The sequence below is a fragment of the Amblyomma americanum genome, chromosome 1 (genome assembly GCF_052857255.1).
Source record: "Amblyomma americanum isolate KBUSLIRL-KWMA chromosome 1, ASM5285725v1, whole genome shotgun sequence".
NCBI classification, from domain to species: domain Eukaryota; kingdom Metazoa; phylum Arthropoda; class Arachnida; order Ixodida; family Ixodidae; genus Amblyomma; species Amblyomma americanum.
Genome location: NC_135497.1, coordinates 360,856,569 through 360,867,479, shown reverse-complemented (window position 1 = coordinate 360,867,479; position 10,911 = coordinate 360,856,569). Strand labels below are relative to the sequence as shown.

General features: G+C 47.4%; 1 pseudogene; it reads left to right on the top strand.

The window, feature by feature from the left end:
- The first annotated feature begins 8,281 nt into the window (after positions 1-8,281).
- LOC144100843 (uncharacterized) lies at positions 8,282-10,392 on the top strand (annotated as a pseudogene).
- The last annotated feature ends 519 nt before the right edge of the window (positions 10,393-10,911 follow it).

Below are 10,911 nucleotides of genomic sequence, written 5' to 3'. Positions count from 1 at the left end.
CCCCCAAAATTTGCAATAGGTTTCGCGGCCCTACGGCTCCTCAGCCACTGCTGCCTTTGCGCATTCTGGATAACTAAAGCCAGTAGGGCCGGAGTAAAATTTTGTTAAAGTAGGCATGTATCATTTTACGAAACCTTTTTTAACACTCGTACTAATTATCTCCCACATACTTTTTCTTTGGCTTTCATCAGTGACGTACAAGAAGTAGGTTAGAGCACTGTTATAGCAAGACCCTTTGCAAGACGCCGCCCCACAAACGACTATTGAACCCACTCACCAGGTCTGGAAGTGCTGCTGATGCATGAATTCGAATGGCTCACACTGTGCGCCAGTTAGCCGGTGGAACACGAAGAGCAGGCGCTGCTCCCAGTCACTGTTCAGCGCCATTCTCAAGTGGGGAGTACGGCTACGTGCAAGTACCAGGACGAGCCCCGCCAGCGGGAGCTGCTCACCCCAAAACAACAACTCGGAGTACGCCCGACTGGTCCAGGTCAGCCTGTACAGAAGTCACATATCATAGCGCGGTGTTGCTGCCTTGCCGCTCGCACTGATACACCCTTGCACATCGTGTTCCGTTCGGCTCGGCGAAGCACTGGCAGAAAAGCCTGTTTTTTTCTTTAAGGGAAATAATTTCTGAAATGAAGGGAACGGCTGTAAGGCGAGTATTTCCTGCCTCTCATAGTGGCGACCCCTTAATGTGGGCCATATGTTCCTGGCACACTTCGAAGAATGACCACAGAGGCACATTCACGGCACTGATTACTATCTACCCAGGTGTTTTGGAGATTAATCGTAATCGAGTGTGTGCCCCGCGTTTTCACTTCATGGAGGTAACCATTAGTAGAGGTGCTCCCGTGGGGTGGAAACAGGGGAAGATTGAACAGTTATCGCTGCTGCATTTTTGCCTCTGTTAGGACGAGAAGAAGAGCTTCCTCGACGCGGTGTTACCGCTCAGTCCACATTCCTTAAACACCTTAACAGAAGAGAAATATCACCACGCACTCGGGCTGCAAAGCAATGCTCTTAAACAGAGGTCAATTTTGCGTTACTTCTTAGAGTAGAAACGAACCCTTGGAAGTCATGCGTATATGCGTAACGTTGGCAGACAGTGGGTTTGGCTATCTAACACTACAGTATAGCAAACGCTTTTGAAGTCGTCATGTGCATAGTGCGTCAAAAGTTTCGACGCCACAGGGTCTGCGTTTGAAAAGCCCTGCCTGACACATTTAGTACACACCCGAACCTAGAACTCTCTAGAAGTAACATTCTCACCTCTGAGAATCTTGATTGCTCCGCAGGAGTCATCAGTGCCCGAATATACTGTTCAAAAGCAGATTGTATACCAGTATCAGATAGCAGATCCATCAGTACACTGCGTTGATGGAGACACTTCAAGGACAAGGTAGGAAAGAACCAGGTTGGAGACCAGGCTGTAGGCGAGTACGACTTAGGCTCTAGGAAAGGCAGGGAAAGTGATTATTAGAGTTCACAGAGAGGAGTAATTTACGAATCACAAGTACCCTCTTGCGCAAATTTGAGAAGAGGGAATCGACGTGAAAAGGTGGCAATGATGAAATTAAAAATGAAATAGACGTGATATCATGCGCTCAGTCGGGCGTCGTGCAGGCTGCAGGCATGTTTGAATCAGGGTGGAAAAGAGCATTATGGAAAAATATTGGAAGATGGTCACAGCGGCTTCACAGTTACCATAGTCCTCCATAAAGTGAGCAATTAAATTCCAATAAGAAATGATGTCAGGGGCAGAGAAACGATCTTGCCAATGCTATTCGCCGCCTTTTAAAAGGAGGTATTCATTGCCTGGCTTGGGAACAATTCAGGGTAAGAGTTGTCAATCGATAATACCTGATTACACTGCCTTGCTAAGCCACTGTGGACATGAACTAGAAAGCATGATCAATCAGCTGATATGCAGAGCACAACTGTGGGTCTAAAAATGAATATGTAGAAACTAATGTTCAGCAATCTGGGAAGAGTACAATAGTATACAATTGGTAGTGATCTGCTGGAAGTGGTAAGGGAATATGTCCACTTAGGATCGACAGGTAGTGCTCGCAGATACAAATCACGAAAGCTAAAATAAATAGAAGAATAAGACTGGGGTGGAGCGAACTTGGAAGGTTCTTTCAAAAGAATGAATGGCAGTTTACTAATATTCCTCAAGAGAAAACTATATAACAGCTCTAGACTCTAGATTACCGATGCCCACGTATGGGGTAGAAACGTTGAGGATAATGAAAAGGGTTCAACCTAAATTGAGGACCACGCAGCGAGCTATAGGCTGGAAATTGATAGGTATAACGTTAAGATACAGGAAGAGCGCGAGAGGGGCAAAGAACAAACTCGGGGTAATGACATCCTATAGTCGAAATCAAGAGGAATAAATGGGTTTGGGCAGGGAATGTAATGGGAATACAAGATAGCCCATCGTCCTTAAGGCGAATGGACTTGATTCCAAGAGAAGGCAAGCGTAGCAGAGGGCGGCAGAAAATGAGGTAGGCAGATGAGATTCAGAAGTTTTGGGGGATAGGGCTACCACAGCTGACAAAGGACAGGGTTATTTGGAGGGATATAGGAGAGGTATTTGCCCTGTTTACAATGGGCGAAGTCAGGCTGAAGATGATCTGCCTGGAAACTTCTGATGCACGCTATACAGCCAAGCTTTCAGTTTCCAGTTGACCGTATGTGTTTATTCTCGCATACCATAGGTCAGCCGCAGCGGTGGCTCCGTGGTTACGGTGCTCGGCTGCTGATCGGAAAGACACGGGTTGGATTTCGGCCGCGGAGTTCGTATTTCGTTGGGGGCAAAATTCTAGATGCCCGTGTACTATGTGATGTCAGTGCACGTTAAGAACACCATGTGGCCTAAATTATCCGGATATCACCACTACGGCGACCCTCATAGCCCGAGTCACTTCGGGACGTTAAACCGTACCATCGAAGCCAAACCAAAGCATACATCTGATTGGCTTTAAGTTATCACTAGAATCTGCGAATACATTCCGTGCTTCTGCGAAATTGCAGCTCTCTACGTACACTGCGACCAAAGATAAAACGAGAGTAGAAGTAACTAGTTTTTAAGACGGCTTTAAAACTTACATATGAGAGCTTCGCTATTGCAATGCTTAGCAATAACAATTTGTGATGACAACTTTTCGCACTGGACAGTGGACATCATATTAAGAACCGCGCTTTAAACAAGCCTCAGTGTCTCCATGTGTTGCCATAAAAAGATGCAACGGCATGAATTGCACATATAAATGCAGCAACATAATAAACATTCAGGCAAAACTTTTAAATACTCCAAAAGGAAACATAGGTGCTCTTTTGAAGTAGGTTGTTAAAACAATTTTTTTTTCTTAATATTGCTTGTAAACAATGTCAAGAGAAGGTTTGATGACTGAATTTCTATGGAACAAGAGCATCTATGGCCGAAGAGCGCATTGTCACAAGGTATATTCGACTTCTTAAGGTGGGGTCATGGACCCATGTTCCAAGCGTTTCACCCTACTAGGCCGAGCACCAGACCAAGAGAAATCTTGTACTCCTTGTATAACCTGTGGGTACCCTGCGGCACAAGGGATGGAACCCCGCACCTCCCGCATGCGAGGCGGGTGCTCAACCACTTGGCCACCGCTGTGGTCCACAAGAGAAGGTATGCCGCTTCATTTCATTTGGCTACGACACTCACTCCAGTATTACCAGCATAAAATTATGCCTTAACGTCGAGCCTCTGCTGCCAAGGCGGAAATGGCAGGCTTATTTTCGTTTAATAAATTCTACTGTTGTTTTCCTTCACTTTTTCACTCCGTTCTGCTTCTACCGCTCAGAACATTGCGCCGCCTCTTGAGCACTCCATAAGCATTCTACGACTGCACGGCTGGTCAAACGCATTTAAGAAATCATTTCTGCCAGTTGTCACAGGAGAGTGAAATTCATTAGCTGACTGCATTGTTATCGAATGCGATCCATGAAAGTTCCGGCCATTGCTGACATCATACTTGATAATCTAATGTGAGTTACTCTTATCTTAGCGTTTATCTTCAATTTGCCGTTTATGCCCTTCACCGCACCTGCCAACAGGGATTCATATATTTTTTTTATTTTTGTATCCTCCTTGACTACGCTTGTGATACTGATTGTAGCCGATTATTTTATTCCGGCGTTCTGCTCACCCTTTATGTAATGCTCACCCAGAGGTCTTTAAGGGTCTATAAATGAAGGCGATGACTCGTCGATTTCTAACGGTAACATTTTCCCGTCCTGTCGAGGAAGCCATATTCTATATTACGTTACAATATCGACTGCCTTTTTGCCCGTATCAACACAGTAAAGGCGTTCTGCCATGATGCATTAGTACAGCCATGCAGTTAGTGGGGGCTCCATGGCATTGCGCCCTTGGCATTGTGTGCCTGTCACGAGGCTCTTAGTTTTTAAGATCTAGAGGTCGATGGCTTGCCTTCACTTAAAGTTTCACGCTTGTGGAGATGTTTAGGCTGCTCTATTTTGGCTCGGCTTAAGAGCAACTGACGCGTGCGCATGAAATTGTTTCTTAAAACAGTCTGAAAACTGGGACATACTGCTCTTGTCAGAAATCTGCGAGCAACGCTTAGCAGCCACGCTTTCAATTACTACGAATAAGCCGTATAACCCTCCTCTGTTGTGCAAGTCCTTCGTCGAAAGAGCTTTTTGTACACTAGACACGGGCGTGGTGCGAAAGGTGCAGCCCATATTTGAGGCCGCTCACTCACTCGAAGCAGGAGAGAGACAGCGCCTTCACAAGGCACCGGTCCCAGGCTCGGTACTGGAGAAGGTTTTATGGCAGTGTTTCTTGCTGCCGCATCCGCTGGCGTAGAAGCCGCAGAAGTGAGTGTCGTCCTCCTGGCTAAGCCCATTTACGTTTTGTCTCGAGTTGTAGTGAAACGCGGAGAATGGTGGCGAAGAGAAGGCACGGGTGAGGTGGAAGACGACCTGGATTTTATCCATCTGGAACAGATATCGGGAAATGCCCTGCTCTCTGAATTGGCGTACGTGGGCTCGCAAGATTTATTAGGCAAAAACGAAATCATTTTGCAGCGAAAGATGTAATAGCTTTGTACAACCCATAGAGTACAAGCCATTTAGCGGCTACAACGCCAGCCCTGTATCGTGTTACGCGTTATTTGGGTAGACACCACCACCACCTCGGAGGGTGATCAGGGTGTACACTGGCTCTGTGAACCAGTCATGCACCTTTCCTTTACAAAAAGCAATGAAAGGTTTAAACTGCGAATGTATTTTTTAGGAAATAATTGTAGTCACAGCAACTCTGACTTCTCAATGAGCGCATCAACCGTGCCCTGGAGGAAGGAATAAAGATGGGAGTGAAACAAGAAAGAAAGAGATGCCATTTGGAGGGCTCCGAAATAAATGCAGTGAACCGTAAACCCCACGGGCGCCTTTTGCGTTTCGCCTCCATCGAAACTAGGCTGTCGCTGCCGGGTTCAACACAGGTAATTATACAGAACAATATCCTTCGTGCAAGCGGGACCCGGAGTCCGTGAAAATTGCCAGGAACGCGATCGGTACGAACACCTCAAGCAGAAGGCCGATATGCATGTGAACTTAGAGACGTCAAAACAGGCTTTTGAGACGCCAAACCGGCAGTCGTCTGTGAAAAGTCGAAACGGGCCTGCGACTTCAGACCTCGCGGCCGCAATGCCAGTCAGCATTCATTGATTAATACATTCAATCGGTAAGTCTAGGTCAATTATTGCTTTTTAAATGCTGATCCTTAACCTCTAGTTAGAGACGGCACACAGGCGCTCCTGCTGTTCAAAATATGCAATGTCGCATTAACGCCTAGAGCAAAGTGTGGTTAGACAACGCGGTTATGGGCCACACGTTTGAACACCGCCATGTCTTCTACGAAGACGCCCGAAGAAGGCGCAGCGGTGGGTCACAGATGAGATATTCAAAACTGCTTGTGCGATCAAAAGCGGTCGTAAAATGGGAACCGAAAAAAGACACAGGGATTCTGCAGGAAAGTCATATCGACTTACTACAGTCTATCTTCTGTTGGAATTATACCAAAGAACTTATACTGAACTAACTTCGAAAGGCTAACATGAGAAGAAAATTCTTTCGAGAAGCAAAATTTGAAAAGGAAAATGCAGAATTTGACGTTCGTCGTCAACTGCGTGACTTACAGCATATACTTATTTGTAAACAAATTTTACATCTACGTTCTGTCAAGCATTAATCCAAATAGGGTCATTCGACGCCAATCGTCCCAGATATTGCGCTCGAGCATCTCCAAGTTTTAAAAAATTCATGGAAACTTGTCCTAATGTGCCTAATCAAAGACTGAAATATTTTTGGCGAAAAAAATTTATTCGCGCGGTGAGAGAGTTTCAATATTTAAAAAAAGCGACAAGCCAGGCGCTACTCAATAAATAATAAAAATTCATATTTATAGAAAACATTTCGCAATTTTTTTCATTGAGATTTGCACAGATTCTGGCTTTCGATATAATTCGTTTCTTCTGTTTGCTTTATGGGGGTTTAACGTCCCAAAGCGACTCAAGCTATGAGAATGGCCGTAGTGAAGGGCTCCGGAAATTTTCTACCACCAGTGGTTCTTTAACGTGCACTGACATCGCACAGTACACGGGCCTCTAGAATTTCGCCTCCATCGAAATTCGACCGCCGCAGCCGGGATCGAACTCGCGTCTTTCGGGCCAGCAGCCGAGCGCCATAACCGCTCAGCCACCGCGGCGGGTAGCCCGGTATAATTCGTAGCATACAGCTATATACGGCATAAATATTTTTAAAAATTGAAAAATGTATGAAAATGTGCCATTTTTGTCATTTTTTATTTTAAATGTAATCTTGCTCTCGGAAGTTCTGAAATAGCCGTTTTGTTTCTTTAGATGTCTAGTACCTATAACATATGTTACAGCTAATGAAACTCTGCATGTCGAGGTAAAAAAATTCTAAATTTGCACAAAGAGCGTTTTCAGCCGAAAACAGTCGTTAATTTCACACTGAGATGGGTAAAGTACAAATGCAAACAGTAGCGGGTTACGCAGAACAGTTTATTGCTTTCATTTCTGAAATTTTTAACTGAGAAAAGAATTTTTGAAGTTGACTTTCGCGCTGCAAGTTGTGTCATCTCTAACGTTAACGCCTCTTCACTGCAGAACACGGCACGTGTAATGGCTTTACAGTTATGGACAGATAACTTCAGTTTGCTGTCGTTCGCTGTCATGCATTTTTAGGGCTGAAGCTAAAGAAGATATCGCGTGACATTTGGCGGATGGTATGCAATAAACGAGATCGTTTTCAGCTTCGAAGTTCGAACAGACCTGCTCTGGTGCGGGGCAGCCGAGAGAAAAAACCAAGGGTAATTAGCGTGCTGATCCGCATAGACCACGAGGAGGGCTGACCAGCCGACATGGCAGGCGTATGACAAGTGCTGTATTTATATCCGAGCAAGATCGCGGAGAGCGCGGCTTCGGAACACACGTGAAGGTGCGAAGTGCACATCGCAGCCTGCGGCTAGTAACGCGAGACGCGCTGGCGGTGGACGCGGCCCGCTCACCCGTAAGTGCGTCGCTCGCATGAAGGTGCTTCGTCAGCCTAGTGGCTCGTCGACAGTCGTCGCTGGAGTATTAGTGCAGGAATTGAACCGATTAAATCAAATATAATAAACACATCACACCGGAAACAACCGGGCATGAGCCTCTGATGGCCACAAGGGTCACATTGTGCTGCTGCGTCGCGGATTGTTTCAACACCGGGTCGTTCTGGTCATATTCAGATCAGAGACTCACAAACTCTTATGTTGGTGCTTACGTCTGTCATGGTGCTGGCAAGAATAACTGAATGCGACAGAACTACACCTAACAACCAGCTCACTTGGGCATGTGCCGCCCGGCAGCGTTAAGAAAATCTTTTCCCACGTACACTTGTTGGACTACTCAACGTTCCCATGCTTACCTGCAGTGCAAACCTCACTTAAGAATAAGAACACTACATTTAGTCTGGCCACAGTGTCGGGAAGGTCGTGCTCTGCGGTGAAGAGGCGTTAAGAAACGACGCAACTTGCTTCGCGAAAGCTCAACTCCAAAATTCGTTTTTTCACTTCAAAGAAGGGGGAGGCCACCAGGGGGCCAGAGAGTGCGGACGTGACTCACGTCGGTTCCGTGGAAAGTTGGTTTGTCTGGTGGAAATTGTGCCGATTCATCGAATAATTGTTTGTCATCACCTGTGGAAAGTCACAAGGGTCATCTGGGTGACATTTTCATGAGCGTGAGTGGACGTTTGAACATTTTATGGCCTTTTTGTGTCGACCATGTTTCCCGCCTAGCTAAGCCGACCGCTAGCGGTAAACGAACGCGGCGGCTCGGCGACAGCCGAAGCCCCCGGCGCTCGCTTCGAAACGCCGTTGCATGACCATGGAGGTGACCGTAGAGGGTACGGAGATTACACCCGAAGAATTGAGAACCTCGGATTGGATCACTAAAGTGGGAAAACATGTTAAAGAACTGCAGGACCTCACGAGAGGCGAACGGCGAGGAGGCAAAGATGGAGACGCCAGATTGGAACGCGGAGCCGAATCCGGAGAGGGCAGAAAGATAGCGGCGGAGGCGAACGCCGCATATAAAAAGCTGGGGCAGAAGAACGCGGAGCGCTCAATTGCGTCGTACCTTCCGCGTTTGCCAGCTAATGACTACAAGATAATTATTCGGCCGAAGAATGGGCTGGCGCTCGCGAAAGTTCCGACTACGAGGTTGAGTGCGGCGGTGCGTATGGCAGCGCAAATTCCATGGGTCAAAGGGCAGGACAAGGACGTGCTGATTCATAACGACGAACAAGGCACCCTGATTTTTAGCACCCCAGACATGGACACTGTCTGGAAGGTGACCAAGATTAAGTCTATCCATATTGACGACGACGAGTACGAAGTCACAGCGTACCTGGCGCGCACGAGGACTGCGGGCGGGGTGTGGTGCACGGCATGGACCCGAAACTGACCATAGAGGAACTGACAGAGGCCTTCGGCAACCCGAGGAACCCGCCGATACTTGGCGTTAGGAAGATGGGCAAATCCAGTTCGGCGATCGTCATCTTCAAACACGAGACAGTGCCGAGGTGGGTGCACTGTTACGACGTACCCCTAAAGTGCGTGCTCTACAAGAAGCGGTACGAGGTGTGCTACCGCTGTGGCGAGCTAGGACACAGATCGGACGTATGTGTCAGCGCCCAAGTTAAGTGTCTGGGATGCGGAATCATAGCCCCACCCGAGGATCACGTATGCGAGCCCAAGTGTAAATTGTGCGGCAAAAGTCACTTGACAGCAGACCGGAAATGCAAGGAAGCTTTCAGGACCCCTTATACGATAAAGAAGAGGCAATGGGAGGCCAAGCTGGCTATGGAAGTCATGGAAGAGGAAGCGCGGAAGGCGAAGGAGACCGAAGTAGGAAGGAGCCGGTTCGAAAAGCATCAAGGGAGATCCAGGAGTCAGTCAGGAAACCAGAGCGATTCGAGAGGGAGATCAGAGTCCTTCCCGCGTCTACCGAATCTGCGGGAAGCGGAGAAGCAAAAGAAGGCCCAACCCGGGACTGCGGGCCCCTCCGGAGGCGCTGTCGTCAACAACCCAGCGAGGCCCAAGTCTCCGAGACGAAAGGTGGGTTGGGTGAGCGAAGCCGCCCAGGATAAACGAGATGAAGAAATCTTCCAGATTAAGGAAGAAAATCGATTGCTTAAGGCACAGCTCGCAGCGATGAGCAAGAAAATTGAGGAGCTTAGAATAGCGCTTAAGCCTAATGCAGCACCTGCGAAACAATCGCAGATGCCACAAAATCCAGTTGTAAGAGCATCAGAGGAGCAGGGTGCGGCTCAGCCGCCGGCTAAGAAGAGGGCGAAGGAAGTAGAGAAGCCCATAATAGATATGGACACAGAGAAAGTGATAGACATAAAAATAGAACAATTGGAGGCAAAATTTGAGGCCAAATCTAGACAGGACAATAAATGGCGCAAGGCTTTTGAACAACGCATGTTAGGGATGTTCCAAACCCTCTCACAGCAGCTGCATCAACGAGATAACAGTGTCGCAGAGCAAATACATCAGAGGGATAATAACCTCACTGAACAACTTAAGGAAGAATTTGCGAAAAGGGAGCGGGCGTACGAACACCTCACCCAACAAGTACTAGGAAACCAGATGAATCAGCTGATTGGCAATCATGGCTCACAGATCCAGTAAAACCACCGTTTGGCAATGGAATTGTAGAGGTTTCACGCGCAAGCGTGCTGTCTTGCAGGAATTCCTGAGGAACGGGGACCGACCGGAGCTAATAGCACTACAAGAATGCGGCAGAAAAGCAAAATTGTCGGGGTACAAATCATACGTAAGCGAGGGTGAAAACACGCAGGTGGCCGCCCTAGTCAAACGAAACATCACGGCGGTGCAGCATAACATCGCGAGTACACAAATAGACCATGCTCTCGTAGAACTGATACCGCGAAGAAAGAGAGAAAGTAGCTTGTTCGTATTAAATGTCTACAGTTCTCCCAAACAAAGGAAATGTGAATTCGGGGATCTCTTCGCAACGACGCGACGTAAGATAAAGAACGACCCGCTGTTGATCGTGGGGGACTTTAATGCTCACCATTCGGCATGGGGATATAAACAGGCTTCAATCAAGGGCAGGAAATTGTGGGACGACATACAGACTCATAATCTGGATTTGATAACCGACCCGCTGCAACCCACAAGGAAGGGAAATAGTGTCGCGAGTGACACAACACCTGACCTCACCTTGACGGGGAGCGGCACTAGAGCCACGTGGTGCAATACAAACGAGGATCTGAGAAGCGATCACAAGATCATAGAAGTGGTGGTAGAAG